Source organism: Neopsephotus bourkii, unplaced genomic scaffold, assembly GCF_033783945.1.
Source record: "Neopsephotus bourkii isolate Nb327-2 ecotype Australia unplaced genomic scaffold, CSIRO-AGI_Nbou_v1 NB_1373, whole genome shotgun sequence".
Classification (NCBI taxonomy): Eukaryota; Metazoa; Chordata; class Aves; order Psittaciformes; family Psittacidae; genus Neopsephotus; species Neopsephotus bourkii.
In genome coordinates this window covers 2,212,042-2,228,933 of record NW_026901852.1, presented here as the reverse complement: position 1 = coordinate 2,228,933, position 16,892 = coordinate 2,212,042, and the positions used below count along the sequence as shown (strand labels likewise).

General features: G+C 43.9%; 1 long non-coding RNA gene across 6 annotated transcripts in view; it reads left to right on the top strand.

Moving 5' to 3' along the window:
- The first annotated feature begins 6,205 nt into the window (after positions 1-6,205).
- Positions 6,206-16,892, top strand: part of LOC133219643 (uncharacterized) — an 82,993-nt gene continuing 72,306 nt past the window's right edge. For all 6 annotated transcript variants that reach the window (XR_009727479.1, XR_009727475.1, XR_009727476.1 and 3 more), the window contains exon 1: positions 6,206-6,340. This is a non-coding gene — a long non-coding RNA (uncharacterized LOC133219643). The remainder of the gene's footprint in view (positions 6,341-16,892) is intronic.

Genomic DNA, 16,892 nt, shown 5'->3' with positions numbered 1-16,892 from the left:
CACGAAATGCAAATGACTGCTTCCTTGGGCTGTTGCAATGGCAAGGGAGAAGGTGCTTTCCCCACCCAGGGAAGCAGGCAAACCAAGGGCTGTCACAGGGTGGTCCATATGTATTACTTGCACTGATCTCAGGAAAAGAGAATAAAGGAAAGGCTGCAGCCAAGAGGAAAAGGAATCCAAGGGAAAGATTATTCTAAGTATTATACTTCCCTGTGCTGTATGTTGGAGACAAGGGCAGGGGCTGTCCCCCTCCAGTGTGATGGGCATACACTGAGTCTGCTCGAGGTAGAAAAGACTTTGGGCTCATCCTATGTGGGCATAAGGGACATAAATACTATTTTGTTTTCAGATTAAATCCTCAATTATATGCATTGTTGTACTTTATAAATGCTCTTGTTGCTCTGCTGCCCTCCTGTTCTTGAAGTAAAGGTCAGGCAATTACTTATGGAAACCACGTAACGACAGACCGGGCGTTTAGGGGAATGGGTGGTGAAGATGAAGTGTGTGATCATCAGTTGCTAAATAGGCAAACAAGAAGATGAAATACCACCTTTTAATAATGAAAAGGTTATGTTAAACTCTGATCAGAAATTGTTTTTATTTTCCCGTTGGCCAGCAGACATGAAGTAATGTCTGCACCTGAGTATTTTGCTAATTAAATTAACCTTTTCTTCCATAACTTGCCCCTTTGTCAGTTCACTGAAAAGGCAGAAGCTGTCCTCTGCTACTTTTGATGAGCTCTCCTCTAGTTTCTTTTCTTCTTATTTGCACTTTTCTTACATCCAGGCTCTCTTTTCCAGAAACACTGTCCCAACACCTTTTGCTGGTTCTCTTGTTCCCCTTCTTCTCTCTCCTATTGAATGCTGCTGGCAGAAAGCCTGGAGATTCCTTTAATGCTTTTCAGCCTGCTTAAAGTTTAGTCCATTCTATGTTCTTTGTTATTGTATAGCACTTATAACATCTAAAGAAACAGAAAGCTCCTTTGTAGGCAAGTTTAAAGCAAATCTCCCTTTTCAAATGAGTATTTTTTTCTTCCTGCAGTCAAATTTAAATCAACTTCCTCAAATTTTTCAGGTACATTTAGGAAGAACTTGATGATAAAATTTCTTTGATATATGCTCCTTGAAATATATTCATGTTCGAAGTGCTAAAAAGGCTTGGCCTAAGATTCCTGATCTAGTTTAAGCCCTCACATTATTAAAGGTGCAGTATTATTGTGGCTGACCACAACCCTTTTGTACTGGCAGAGGGGTGTGAAGTGTTTGACTCTAAATGAGAATTGGAACTGGACGTGTTGATCTCTAGCAAGAGACTTCATAGACGGTAGTGAGAAATGAGACTTCTCTGGGGAGAAGTCAGAGGTGCAAGTGGAAGAAGTCCATGAGGAGACTGGAGTATGGTGAAGCTTTGCTAACTCTGCTGTCAGGACTCTCTGTATTGAAACCAAAATGTCAAGGTTGCATTAGGATGTTCAACTCCAGAATATTAAAGCTTTTTCCTGAGTGGATGCACCTTACAGTGTTTGTGAACTGTTAGCATACTGTGTATCTGTTGCCCAGTTGTTTAGCAACGTAAGATGCAATGAGAACATCTGGTGTTATACATCGTAAGACCAAGAGAGAAAACGTTCCCTTGGAATTGTTTCTGATTTCACCTTGAAGCATGCAAGTTAACATGATTTACGTTCTGTACAAAGTGTAATTAAGAGTCTTAGCAGGTTTTAATACAACAGGAGAAGTTACATTAAAATAACTAACAATAATAGATCATAGAATCACAGACTGCTTTGGGTTGGAAGGGACCATCCAGTTCCTATTCCCTGCCATGGGCAGGGGCACCTTCCACTAGACCAAGTTGCTCCAAGCCCCTGTGTCCAACCTGGCCTTGAACACTGCCAGGGATGGGGCAGCCACAGCTTCTCTGGGCACCCTGTGCCAGGGCCTCAGCACCCTCACAGGGAAGAATTTCTTCCCAATGTCTCATCTCAATCTCCCCTCTGTCAGGTTAAAGCTGTTCCCCCTTGTCCTGTCCCTACAGGGCCTTGTCAAAAGCCCCTCTGCAGATTTCTTTAGGCCCCCTTTAAGGTATTGGAAGACTTAGATGCATAAAGTCAGGTGAAATAGCACTAGCAATATTATTGAATGGATTAATTTATCTTTCTTGCTCTGTTGTTTGACCTACACTGCTACCCCCATACGGCAACAGAAAAATGAGGGAAATTTCCTTGGGATGTTCTTTCCTAGCTGCCCAAATCTGGTCTGAGTTTTGCCTGCACATGAAAGGGATGCACACCAGTCATGCACCAAAGAGCGTTCCTCATTTGCAGTTCTGATCTGTCATTCTGGGTGTGTTGTAATCTTATTTAGTGATGATCTCTTCTGTCCCTTGTTGTTTAAAGCAAGATGATGGAAAAGATGATAGGAAAGTAAGATGCCTCATCAGTGGAGAACTGGGGAGGTGGGGAGGATAGGAAGTTAACGTTGTTTCTAAATCCTGCAGGGTGTCTGATGCTCCAAAATGTGCAGTTGTGGTTGTTATCTTAATGGTAGCATTAGGATTATTACAGATATATTAGGGACAACATAAGGAAGAATACTCTGCAGGAAGAGAGTCTCAAGACAAAATGGGGCTGCCATGATGTGCAGCCAGTAAAACATGTCTCAGAATCTGAATATAACGCCTGTCTGTGGGAACGATATCTCCTCTTGCCATAACATCTCCAGTGAATGACTCTAAAGCTTCCCCTTATATTCTTTTCCATTCCCTAATTGCCTTTCCACTGCTAATGGCAGGAGCAGTTTCATTTCAGGTTTGAATTGGCGCGGTTTTGTTTAGATTCCAGCCACGTGGTTTTGCTGGTTCTTTGTGAGATTAAGAAGTCCCTTGCCATCAGATCCTGTTTCCATCTGTAATTACCTATACACAATGATTGAGTCACCTCTCGCCCTCCTTTTCAACAAGCTGAATAAATTGAACTTCACTTTGTAAGACTGCATTGAAGGAAATCCCCAGAAACGTTTTTGTTTGACACATTTAGCAATGTCAGGGCAGACAGAAGCTGCTCTGGTTGTCATTGATAGATTTTCTTCTGTATGTTCTTCCCAGGTAGTGTGTTTGTACACACATTTGGAGAGATGCTTCAGCAACATCTCCCTCAAGGTATTTAAATACAACTTAAGATGCCCGCACTGAGCATGTTCTGATGGAATAGAGCTGGACCTTTCCTGTGATTATGGCTTCAGCAGCTGGTCATCCAAACTAAAACCAGAGAGTCTTCCCCGTGGGAATAATTTGGGGCTGGATGAGATTTCTGAATTGAAGCAGTCTTCACTTTATCTCTTTGCTGTTTCCAGTGTCTTCATTGTGATCACTCTCAACCCAGGCAGCTCTCACTTACCCATCAGCATACAGTAGACTTTGTGAGAATGAGATGCTCTGCAGAAGTCCCGTGCCTGCCAGCAGAGCATTTAAAACTAATGAGAGTGTTATTACTGTCTCAGTCATAAAAATGATATGGCTTGTTAGCTGTTAAAACTGCATACTACAAAATTTAAATGAGCCCATATAGTTGGGGTGTTATTAAAAGGCAGGGGCTGTTCTGTGTGTAATCCCTCCTTGTACCAGGGCTTGGTTCAGCTCTGCTAACTTCACCATGAGTCTTCCCTGTACCAGCTGGGCCCAAGAGGGAAAGATGAAAGCCAGTGGATGTAACCTGCCCTCCTTAATCAGTGGCTGCCCTGTAAGCTGAGCTCAAATGAAGTCTGAAGGAGTTGGTCTATCCTTTCAGAGCAGATGCTGCAATGCTCATATGAACAGCTATGGTCCGGGAGGCAGATGGTCACTGACACTCCAGCATCAATCTGTGCTGGGGCACCTTCAGACATCAGAGCTTCTCGCTGTCTCCTTTGAATAGCTGATGGGGTCAAAAGAGGGAGATTTCTTGAGGCAGAAGAAAGGACTAGCTGTGCTGGTACAAGAATGAAATAAAAGCACAGACCAGGGACTCCAACACTATGTTGGGTCCATAATAATCCTCATAAAGACAGGCTGACACAGCCCTTACCTGTGTTGTTCAGACTGCAGCAGGCAAAGTGAAGTGAAGTTTCATAGGAGAACTATGTGCAGGTAAGGACTTAAGCAAGGAACCTATCCAGTTCTGTGGAGGAGCTCTGAGCTTTCAAACACTGCAGTGGGTTTGCCATGCAGAAAGGTGCCTTCTGAAGAGCATGAGTGAAATCTCAACGCTGATAAAATCCAGGGAGGTTTTGCTGATCATAATAGGATCTCAGAGTTCAATCCAGGTTTCTCCACGACAGGAATACTGCCTTTCTCCATGGGAATACAACAGCGGTGAACTCACATCTCAAACAGCTTTTATACAACAGCGGTTATGAAACAGCGGACAGGATCAGCAGCATTAACTCTAGGTAACTGGAATGAGCTCTCTTAATCCTAGAAGCAGTGGGGAGCTCAGCATTGCTCCTTACTGGGGCAGACAGAATAACAGTGTTCACAGCAAAAATTAGCACCTTCTCAGACAGGAGGGCAAAAGGCTAAGGAGAATGGCTGTGCATCGCTTTCACCCTCCCCACCTCTCTGCCCCACAGAACCTGAAATGGCTTTGAGGTCCTGATGGTTTTCTTTTTTTTAAACGCCAGGTTAATATTTTTCTGCCTCTTTCTTGACCTTTTGTATTTTCAGAGAAGGAAGATGCGCTTTTCTGAATTAGGGTGAAACTGCCCTGACCTGTAGCATGCACAAAACCTACACCAAGTGTTTGGAAAACAGAGGGCAGCTGTGCTGTGCCTGTGTAGCAGAGAGCATATCAGAGCATTTGGCCTAGGGAGCACGTCTGATGGGGAAATAATTTCTCCCTTCTTTTCTCTGTTCAGACAGCTTTGGTGTGAAGGATTACCCCTAAAAGGGTAATCTGTCTTCTAGGGTCCGAGCTAAACACGGGCAGGGCCCTATTGGTTTCTGTGGGAGCTGGATGGCTCATAAAGGCACCTTTTGTAGACATGATTTGGTACTCTCAGCTCTGGTCAGTGCTTTCAAATACTTGAGTTTCATTAAGTTAATAGTGTGTTCAAAGATATGATGGTCTTTACTAGTTCTGCCCTCATCTCTGGCTGCATAATCTTGAACAAAGCGTGCAGGTCAGAACCTCCTATTTTGTATTTATCGGTCCATTTTCAGGTAACATCACTGAATTGTTCAACTTCCCAAGGTGTCCAACACCCTCAGGGTAAGATTCCCATATTTAAAAACCATGAGAGTACACCTTCGCTCAGCAGACAGAGTTTGAAGGGTATCCTACATGCTCCATGCTGTACACATCCTAAGGTTATAGAAGTAAATGAAGACATGCAAAGCCAGAGCATCCTTTGCAAAGGGAGTGTGGTGGCACTCCCTGCTTGGCACACAGGGATGGTGAGTGTTTCAGAGGGGGGGACCCTGTTAGGGGCTGAGGTACCACACTGCAGTGTGCTTGGGAGCCATTCGATGCTGTGCGGTAAATCTGGGACCCTGCACCCACAGCGGAGGGTGTGCTGCAGGGAACAGGATCATGCCTCTGTGTGCCCTGCAGTGCTTTGCACTGGTGGGAAACCAGTGTGGTAGGCCTGTGCTGCATGCAGGCTTCACCCTGTGACAGTGCCAGAGCTTTGCTGCTTGTGTTGCCAAGGAGATGGGAGATGAGCTCAGTGATTGAGGTGAGGGCACCTGCACCCCGTCTTCCAGCAGTGGATGTGGGGAGGAGGGTTTGAAGGATGTTTGAAGGGTCTTCAGCCTGGAAAAGGCTCAGGAGACCTTATAACAGTTTTCCAATACCTAAAGGGAGCTGACAAGAAACCTGGAGAGGGGGTTTCGACAAGGGGCTGTAGGGACAGGACAAGGGGGAATGGCTTTAACCTGACAGAGGGGAGATTGAGATGAGACATTAGGAAGAAATTCTTCCCTGTGGGAAGGGTCCCCATCTTCTGAAGATGTGTAGTTAGTTTGTAGCTCTGTTGGGTCACAAGGAGAACTGTTACAGCTCTCACCTCAGCTGTGTGAAGACAGCATTTCACTCATCTATTAGGCAGAGCTAAGACTCTCCCAGCTGTCTCATATCACTCATCAGTGAAGTGGGCACTAATTAGATAAACACATGCAGCTGTGGCAGCTCTTATTGCCATGCACCTGTGAGCACCATGTCTGTGGTTGCTCTTGCTAGAAGGTGAGAGCAGCTCTTCTAGTCTGCATAAGCTGTCCCATAACTGGAAACCTCTATACCTTGGTTTTCTGGGGGTGAAGGGTGTTGTGAGCTCAGGAGGTGCCCCTGTAAGCAGTGGAGCAAAAGGTAAGTTCTCTTCTTAGTGAATAGCTGCTGCAAAAGACAGTGTGTTACAGGGTGCTTGGAGGGAGAAGCTGAAGGAAAGCTTCTGTGTTTGAAGGCAATGCTAAAGCTTGATTTAAGTGGTGCTGAGAGAGTGGCTGCATCTGCTTCATTGGACACTAAAACTGTGCTGATCTTTTCCTCTGTGTTTGGTTTGGGTAATTGTGGACAGATGAAAGTTGCGTTGATAAGCAGGTTCCTGAAGCATGAGCTGCCCTAAGTTGGAATAGATGTTTTGTCTATAACCATATCTGTGGGCTTGGCAGCTTTGCTGGGTTCAAGGTTAATGTTAGCTATGTAACACTCACATGAGTTTACTCACTTTTGTAGGGAAAGCCCCTTGAAAGCGGCTGTATTTTAAACATGGTTGTACAGCATCTGTGATTATGGCTCTGTGTGTGTAGCTGCTCCAGAATATGTGTGTGGTTTTGGCTGTCTCGGGGAGACCTGCAGCATGTGTGGTTGGTTAGAAAATGCAGCGAATTTTATATGTTATCTTATTAAGTTACAGCTCATGGGATAAGGATGTGATTCTCTGAGTTGCTATATTGACTTGTATGAAGTCTTTCTGGAGGTCTGATACAACGTCCTCTGCTCTGTTAGATAAGGAGGCAGCCGTAAGCAAACCTGTGCAGGTGACAAACATGGCATTCCTTGTGTTAGGTGGACATAGGGAGATAAAAGAGATGAAGTAAAACGAACATTCAGTTTCTGTTCTTCTGGTGAAAATCCACCTCTGTGTAAACGGTTACTACACAGTGCATGTACAGCCCACAGCCCCGTATATCTTGGCAGTGAGGACGCAGGGATGCTATGGCTGAGGGTGATGTGCTCCAGAAAGCTGGAGTAATGGTTCCAGAGTTTGCCTGCAAAGCCACGTGGAATAACTGCTTCAATGGCATTTTTGAGTACAAGCTTAGAGGGGAGGAAGGATGGTGAAATATTTGTAGGGCTGATGGTAAAGCCAATGGTACAAGCTCTGTTGCTGGAGGGCTGTAGGCTGTTACTGGAGAATGGTAGCAGGTTCTTGCTGTTAATCCTTCAGGATTTGGTGAGGTGCCAGTACAGGTGTCGGCAGCTTGTCTGGAGTGGTTAATGGGCTTTATCCTCTTTACCATTGGAATTTCACCAAACTTGCATGAAATTAGTACCATGTGGGTTACGCACAGTAAAAAAAGAACAGTGTTCCTTAGTGATGGGAATAAGAAAGGAGAGGAAATGGGGCACCAACAAACTGGAAGGTATTTTTAACAGGTAAATAAGGAATTTTGGAAATTCAAACTTTTTGGGGGATGGGAAGTTGTCTCCTTTTACCAAGAAAAAAACACACCTGAACCCAGAGTGACCCTCCTGCCCTGCTGCATGGACCAGTCCTAATCAGACAGATCCTTTACAGCTGCCTTCCCACTAATGTCATCAAGGAAAAGCCTGCAGCTTCTTGCAGCCTGGGAGAGCACATCATTCCTCATGTTCAGAACAGTCCCAGCCAGGCCCAGTGTGGATTTAGCTTTCAGCACATGCTTAATGTCCCATTGAGGCTTTGTGTTCATGGATGCAGGTACTGCTGGGATTTTAGCTTCTGCTACAATGGATGCTGGAGTGCCTGGCTGCATGGGGGTGTTTGAATTATGGCTTAGGGAAAGGGCATGTTTGATATAATGCAATGTCCTGATTGATGAAAGGAGGGACATAATATTTATCTGAGTATTGCTGGAGTCGGGTTACTCTCTGGGCACCCTTAAATCCTTGTATGAATCTCTGTAAGACTGGGCAAAAAAGACCCTTGTGCCCAGCTCAGAGTGCTGCCATGCGAGGACAATTATCCATAGAATCTATTTATGTTAGGGAGCTCATATGATGCATTTAGAAAAGTAACAAACCCCAAAGTTACGCAGCATGGCAGTCCTGAGGTAAGCAGGCAGTCTGGACACCTCCAGCAGTTCCATAAGGAAGCATTGAGGGCTCATTAATATTTCACAAAGCAATGAGATGTTGCATATTAAAGTATTAAAATATAATGTTAGCCATTTAGTTGCCTTGAAATGGAAAACAAACTTGCAAGAAGATGGGGAAAAAAGCCATCAGGGTAGACTTGTAACTTACATGTGAGGCTTTGTTGGTATAAAAAGGGTGCTAAGTAGGAGAAGGGAAGTGATTTTCTGGTTTTAGAGCCGTACCTATTTAAACTATATATTGTACCTGGGATACACCCACCACAACTTATTCCTGTGCATTCACACCAGTAATGACAGCTGTGTTCAGAGGCTCCTGAAGGCAGGATCACAGGCTGTTGGCTCTGTTGAGCACACATAGCTGCTCAGCAGCTGAAAATGAAGATGCTTTAGCAGGATGCTGATACTCCAACTGCTGGGTAGTAACTGAAGCCAATGGGGTTACTCCTGTGAATGACTGTTCCCTGGGTGAAGCCTCAGGCAGGGAAGGCTGAATGGTTTCTCTCTGTCCTTTATAAGACACAAGCTGTAGCATAAACCAAGCTTCATCCCAAGTGCAGGGCACTTCTTCAGGCTACTGTGGTGAAAATGTGCCTTGTTTGGAACACAATACCTTAAGTTGCTGTGGCCTCTTCCTCTCCATGTGGCAGAGAAAGTGACCGAGGAAAACAGAGGGCTTCTTCCTTATTTTTGCTTTACTGGTGATTCACAATTGAGATTTGTCAAGAAAGACTAAGAGAAAAGCAGTGAAACTAATTGGTATCTGTGGTGCTTGCTTTGTTCTGAAATTAGAGCTCCAATTTAAAGCCAAGGGGGTTAAACTTAAACTGCTGGATTTGAAAATAATGTTTTCTTTCGTCCTAAGCCTATAAATAAGAGAGGAGCCTTTGCTGTTTATTGTTATTAAGTGTGAGATCCCATCCCTGGAATTTCCAGGGGATTCGAAGTCCAGGACTGATCTGTGCAGTGTTGACCCGTATCTGGTACCAGTTTCTCTCACTTGCTCTTTTTCCTCAGTAGTCATGGGGGGGAGTAATGCCATATTAAACACTTCCCAGTGGTTTTGACAGCCTAGGGGTTTTACATTTCTTGAGTTGTTTTTAAACATTGATTCAGTTCAAAACCATCAAGGGCTGCTCCCTCCATCATATACCTAGTGACACGTGTGAGTGCCACTCATAGAATAGTTAGGGTTGGATAGGACCTTAAGATCATCCAGTTCCAGCCCTCCTGCCATGGGCAGGGACACCTCACACTAAACCATCTCAACCAGGGCTCTGTCCAACCTGGCCTTGAACACTGCCAGGGATGGAGCATTCACAACCTCCCTGGGCAACCCATTCCAGTGCCTCACCACCCTAACAGTAAACAACTCCTCCTCAAATCCAATCTAAACTTCCCCTAGGTTTGAACCCATTACCCCTTGTCCTATCACTACAGTCCCTAATGAGCAGCCCCTCCCCAGCATCCTTATAGGCCCCCTAAAATCAGTGCCTTGTCAAACTTTGCCTCACCGACAAGCGAAGCCCCAGACCTGTGGGGCACTGCTGCTACTTTGGGCCAGCAGCAAGTCCTCCTGCCAACCCGCAACTGGATCCTGCACAAACAGTTATCCCCATCACCAAGAAATCATCAGCTGAGATCTACTGTTTTCATTTGATTTGTATGCACTGAATTGCCTGCTTTACTCAGAAGTCTTGGCAGACTTGTTCTTTATTTGTTGCTCAATGTTGTGTTTGTTTCTCAGTCAAATGAGTTTTTGTAAGTGCAGTTGTATGTTTGGAGTAGGATAGTTGAAGGCTTTAAAGCTGTGATGTTTGGAGGAATGGGGTGCTTAGCTTCATCTCCAAATACCATCTATATATTTGGAAAGCCATACATCTAGGAAGAGTTTCATATATGGAAGTTACACTTTAAAAAAGCCCCAGCACCAGCAGAGAACATAGGTAAAAAGCAGTTTCTCTTTTTGGCTTTGGAAATGCACTCTGCAAGCAGTTAAGAATAATAGCAGCCTCTTCAATAGGTGTCTTCTCAGTAGGTCTTCATCTGCTGGTTGCAGGTGTTGCTGGCTGCAGGGTGAAAGATATGGTGACTGCAGCTATGGGTCACTTTGCCATAGGAAGGGAAGCAGCCTGTACACCAGGCCCTACAAACAAAAGCCTTCATTGTCAGTAAATAGTTTTGGTTTACATTAGTTCCACATGAAAATAAAAACCCCTTAATACAGAGAAATAATGGAATCACTTGACCTTGGTTCACTTCCAGCTTTACTGGGGAATGGCTACGCTGAGCTCTTACAGGTTACATGTGTGTGAAATTAGATTAACACAGTGGTGAGTAGGCCCTTAAATAAGTGATTGGGGGGGACGGAAGGGCAACAACAGACTTTGTCTTAGCTTTTGGCAATGAGTTCCTTTGAAATAGTGGAAGCATTTATATTATTTTATTATTTTAGCTTTTGTGAAGTGCTTTTCATCAGTGTTTCAGGGTAAAAGTGTTCTGCGAAGTGCTTACACAGATAAGTAATATTGATTACAGTCAAAGTCTCTTATTTGAAGTTGATTTAAGGCATGACAAGAGGCTGTTACTATGTGCTTGATACACATTTTCAATAGCTAACATTGGCCTGTAGCTGTTTAAAAAAACTAATCTTATAAACAGATTGCATAAATGCCTTATATGAGCAATGGCCACATTCTAGATAACTCTGTACTATTAATTCATTGTTGTTTGCAGTTTGTAATAACAGACAAGGCTGTGTTGGATTTAATATACAAGCAACTTGAGTAAACGTTATTTATATGTATGGAAGTGTTGGTATGTTTTTAATTTCCCTTCATCTTCTGAATTAATGCCATGCATGTGTGTGCATGTAAAGCCCAGTGTAGGCTGTGTTTGAAATTACTAGGTAGGCAAATGAGGTTTTGACATTTAATTCTATAGAAGATGCCCCTCAAACGTAATTAAATGTGATCTCTCTTACTTGCAGACAAATGAATATTTCATGGAGATTAGGCATAATCAAGTTATGTGCTTTCTGAAATTCTCAGATGATGTGCAAAGGTTAATCTTTATATTATAAAAAGAAAAGCCTGGATGGTTGTATCTCCAACCTGGGTTGCCTAGGATACCATGTTAAAGGGGACAAAAGGTTCAGGGTATGTATACATCCTCTTCACACAGAGTCAAACACATCCCAATGTGTGTTTAATACAATAGATGTATAGATTTTTATGCCTGAATAACTCATTATTTTCTCTTGAAAACCAAGATGTACAGTGAGAAGGAAGGGCATGGGGCTAAAAAGGGAAAGGAGAGTGATGGGAATTGGAACTGAACCACTGAGAAATGGCAAACACCCAAGAAGGCAGAAGGAGAAAGAAAATGATGAGGCTGGGAGGAGGAGCAGATGCCTGGTAGCTTTAGAGAAACCTGGTATGGATAAAGAGGATTTAAACTGATCAGTTGGTTGTATACATGTAGCAAACAGCAATTGCAAGGGCTGACAGTTTAACACCTCACTGTGTTACAGCAGTATAAAATCCTAGAATCGCAGGTTGGAAGAGGCCTCAAGGATCTTCTGGTCCAACCTTTCAGAGGCAAAGCATGACCCAGCACCCTGTCCACTGAATCTTAAAAGTGCCCAGTGCTGGGCTATCCACCACTTCTCTGGGGAGATTATTCCAATGGCTGATCGTTCCCATTGTGGAAAACTTTCCTCTTGTGTCTAGTCGGAATCTCTCTGGGAGTAACCTGTGCCCATCACCCCTGGCCTTTTCCATGCGATTCCTCATAAAAAGGGAGTCTCTGTCTTCTTTGTAGCCACCCTTTAAATACAGGAACATGGTGATAAAGTCTTCCCTGAGCCATCTTTTCTCCAGGCTGAACAGAGCTCAGAGCTGGTTTTGCACTTGATATATTTGTTCAAGTCAGCTGAGCTCCACACTGAGCTTACTGGAAACTAGTGTCTTAAACTCCTTTTCTAACTGGAGAATTTCCTGAGTGTATGTATGGCTAAGAAGGGGTTGAGAAAGGGAAAATGCCTGTGTTATATTTTGGTGACTTGATTATTTCTCACTTCTTATGTCTCTGGAACTACTTTTGGGTCACCTAAACCATCCTGTTCCCTCTCAGTCTGACAAGTCTTGTTATAACGAGGCCAGATTCTTGAGCATGCATTGCTATTTGGAGTAAAGCTCCATTGTTTTCACCCTGAGAAGCGGGGTCGTACAAATGCTCAGTGTAATGCTGGCATCTGGAGAAGAGAGAAGCATTAAATGCATTTCCTATGGGCTATGGTGTTTTTCCCTGCTTGCTGGATGGGTGCTTCATATCAGGCAAATACAGACCGCTTCCTTCTGGCACAATACCACTGCATCTACCAAAACCACTGCCTGGATTTTGCATATTGTAGGTTTATAGCAATGTGGTGGTTGGGGTTTTGGGGGACGGTGGTGTTTGGTTTTGTGCTTTTCCATGACTAACTGGATCTTGCTGCTAGCACAGCTCAGTGGCTGTAACGAGTAAGGCATGTAAGGTGCTAGCCTGTTGAGCATCCCGTATTATTGCAAGAAATCATTTACTGCCTTGCATCCGTGCTGTCACTGCTTTCTGCAGCAGAAGTGAAACCGTAGGGAAAGCTGGAGATCAAAACCTTATTTCCCATTACCTATATGCTGAATAACATTAGCCTGATATCTTGCACAAACAGGAGAAGTTACCTCAAATGAACACCGTGTAATCCTTTCATACAGGCATATGAGAGGGTTCTGACAGTAGAAAGAATTGAAAGCTTCCCTGCAGTAGCTTAGCCTTGCTGTCAGTAGACATGTAATACAAATGAGCCCACAGTCAGGGAACAGCTCTTCCGTTTCTTGCAGCAGAGCAGTGTTAAATTTCTCTCCTGTATCAGATTTTTCTGACTGGCAGGAACTAAATTTCTTTGCTTAGGAAACAAACACATCTCCACTGTGGAATTAGATTAGAAGGGTCTGAGACGAAAACACCTTGGAAGGTTGAATTAAATCAATAAGCTTCCCAGCTGGACTTTCCCCTTTCAATCCTGTTTCTTAGGTGCATCACAAATACCCCTTTGGCTGCTGTGATGGGATGGAGTAGGTTGGCAGGGAGGAAAGTGAAGAATGTTCATATTGCAAGCTTTGTGTTCACAGCCCTCGCATGTGTCATGAGATGTTCTCTTACTAGTCATGGTCTAGTGCAAATGTTTGTGTGGTGTTTGTTCAGTATATGAATAGTTATTAATATTCCTTTTTGTTTTCCTCAGTTGTGGTTCAGCACAGGAATCTTTCTGTGGTGCATGCCTATGCTCTGGCAAAAATCAGTTTTCCTGGTATCCCAAGATGCTGCAAAGAGTTGCACAAACTTATTTTGTGTGTCTTGTGTGTGACAACACAGTCGTGTTTTGCAGCCAGGAGACTTATGGGCTGTCCATATTCACTAGGTTAAAGTGCTGAGCTTTAGATGTTGAGTGTTATCAGTTAGAAATGATACTGGAAGTGTAGCAATCTAGCAGGTGTGGGTGTTTAACCATTCCTCTGCCATGTGGGCACCTCGGCAGGGCTCAGATCATCTACTCCCCTATTCATTAACCAGTTTCCAAGTTTGGTTAGCAAGAGATAACAGAGCAACTCCTTAGCTATGCAGGAGCTCTGTTGAAAAAGAGATACTGATGTAGTAAGAATTTGCTGTGATGCATATGCAGTGAGGGGTTTTGTCATCTTTTGATGCTGGATCTACACTCGGATGTTCATTTAAATCAAGACTTTTGATCTGGAGAGAATTTCCAAAATAACAATAAATAAAGGAAAAAACCATGCAGGGTCAGGAGATTCTGGCCCTTGTGGTCATGTTGTAACTGAAGAGGTGTTTGAACAATGAATAATGGTAACGGCGATATTGAATGCTCACTCTATTTTACTCAACTATAGGAAGACAAAATGTACTCCCTTCCTGCCAGTAGGCTTCTTATCCGTTTATTCCCAGCAAAAGAAAGTAGAGACTTGGTGGGCCTAAATTCAGCTGTAAGTCTTTGGAAGGGAGGGTGTCCAAACTGTTAGACTCTTACATTATGACCCTAGGGCAGGACATACTTGGCAGATCCTGTGGCAATAAAAATACCTTTTTGTTCTCTAGTTGTAAAGAATTCCCAGTGTAATTCACTTAAAAGCATTCGTTAAATAACAACATTAATTTCTTGACTTTTCATACAATATCTCAATCTAATATATCAAGAGTGTTTGAAAAGGAACCGAAACAACAAACCACCCAAACACTTGACTGAGAAATCAGAAGGGCACAGATGGAGACACTAAAATAGCTTTAACTTGGACAAACTTCATTAAGTATTTCCTCCTCTCTAGGAGAGTTGGATGTAAAACCCTGAGACAACTTTCTGTGCCCACAACCAAGAGAAGCAGACATTAAATTGGCATGTTATTTGTTTGCATTATCTCTGGTCTCTGAAGCAATTACTTCTGCATATGTTAGCAGGCCTGGAAGTCTTTCAGCTTGCGTGTTTACAGGATGGGAGACAATAGCTGCAAGGTCTGATCCTCAAAGAGCTGAATTAGTACAAAGCTGACAGGATGAGGCCTCTGCTGATGTCTATAGTGAAAACACCAGTTGGGGGGGGGGGAATCATTAAAAGCTACTTTACTTCCAATCGTGGCTCTTTCACTTCATTCTTCTGGCAGCAAGGCTTGTGCACAAGTGTTGTCTATTGTAGCCTCTAGGAATTTGGTGTTAATGTCATGGGGGTAGTTTCACTGCCTAGGCTGCTAATGCTTCCTTCTCACTACAGTGACATTTCCCCCTTTGGTCCAGAGGTTGTTCTGGCTATTTTTTCTGCACAAGAAAATGTTTGTAAGTGGCTGATAACAAAGTACATAGCCATCTAATCACCCAAATGAAGCACGATCCACAGGCTCTCCTCCTGCCTGCCCTTGCTTCCTCACTGCAGTACACAGCAGGTGGAGAATTCAGCCAGTGAAGGCAGTCCTAGGATTTAATGTTCTGTCTGCTGGAGGACTCTGAATACATGTTTTCCACTTCTAACTGAACCTGGCCATAAGGAGTCCTAAAGTAGGCTTCTTGTACTCCCTTTCTTGCTGAGAAGAGCTCTTTCTCCAGGGTATTTAAGTACCAATTGCTCCAAATAGCAAGAGAATTACTACACAGCTGAATCATTCGAGTGCTCCCTAGAGAAAGGAAAGCCTTGTGTCAAACCCATCAGTCTGCCCTCTGAACTGGTGAGTGTATGGGAATAAGCCATAGGTCTCCCATCCTCCCCAGTAGGGATGGCAATCAGTAGGCATTGGAGTTGGTTTCCCTCCTCCCACTGAGGGATAAACTGATGCTCAGTGTCTCCCATCTTCAGTGAGTACCAGCTCCTGGATGGATAGCAGTGCTAGCCGAAGTGTGGGAGATAAAGGAATGGTAGGAAGATGGTGTAGGCAGGTAGATGCAACAGCACTCAGATGCTTTCTACACTGCAACAGGGTCATCTGCCCTCGTTTGAAATAACGATCTTCACTCTGTGTTTCAGGTGGAATAAGACAACTCGCAAGCAGTGTGCAATCAATTGAGGATAGATACAGCTTGCGTCTGCAGATGTGCACAGGCAAATCTGTGAGCATCAATATTTCATTAAATCGAGAGTGGTGTTTGTACAGACACTTTGATTACAGACATTATTTAATTTAGAGGGGTTTGTTTTTGGAGAGGAAGGGGTTCTCCGTGTTGCTGCTGTGAGCACAGGCAGCCCCTCAGAAGAGGGAAGGTTTAGAGGAAGGTTCCTACATTTGTTTAGGTGTGCTACAAGAGTGAAGCAAATCCTGGGGCAATGGGAAAGAAAGCTGCAGGGCTGTAACATCCTGTACCCCACTGGAGATGGGACTTGGGACTCCTCAGATGAAGAAGGAATATATGGTTCCTGCATGTTCAATAAACGGGAGTGATGCTCTGACTGGAATAAATCTGTGAATAAGTCTGACTGTGAATCCCACACAGAGATGGTTGCTTCCCTCTGATCCGGAGTGAATTCCACTCCGAGCCTAATGCCAAGGTAACTTTCTTGCCAAGTTCTGTGGGTCTTGCACAGCCAGTTTTCTATGTCCATTTGAGACAGGATTTAGCATTAAGAGTGGAACTTTTGGATTCCTATAGATTTTTGTGGTACCTAAAAGTTAGGGGTTGCAGTTCCCTGCTGGAAACGGAGCCTCTGGAGGACAAAAAGCACTTCTAAGCCATAAAAATACAAAGCTCCAAATCGTATAATCACAGTCTGTTTTGGGTTGGAAGGGAACCTCATCTGCTTCCAGCATGTCTCATCAGCTCTCTGCCTTAAGACAAGAAGGTGGTGGTGAATGTGAGATAGGGAGATGCAGGATATGCTGTGCTCAGGACCCTGATCTTGCATCCATCCACTTGCTCTGACAGCCTGCTTGGACCATGGGGTGACTTCATGGCAGAAGGAGTGAGTCCTGCTATTTACCTACCTATCCACAATTCTGGAGTAAAAAACCACTCTTTTGCTGGTGAAAGCA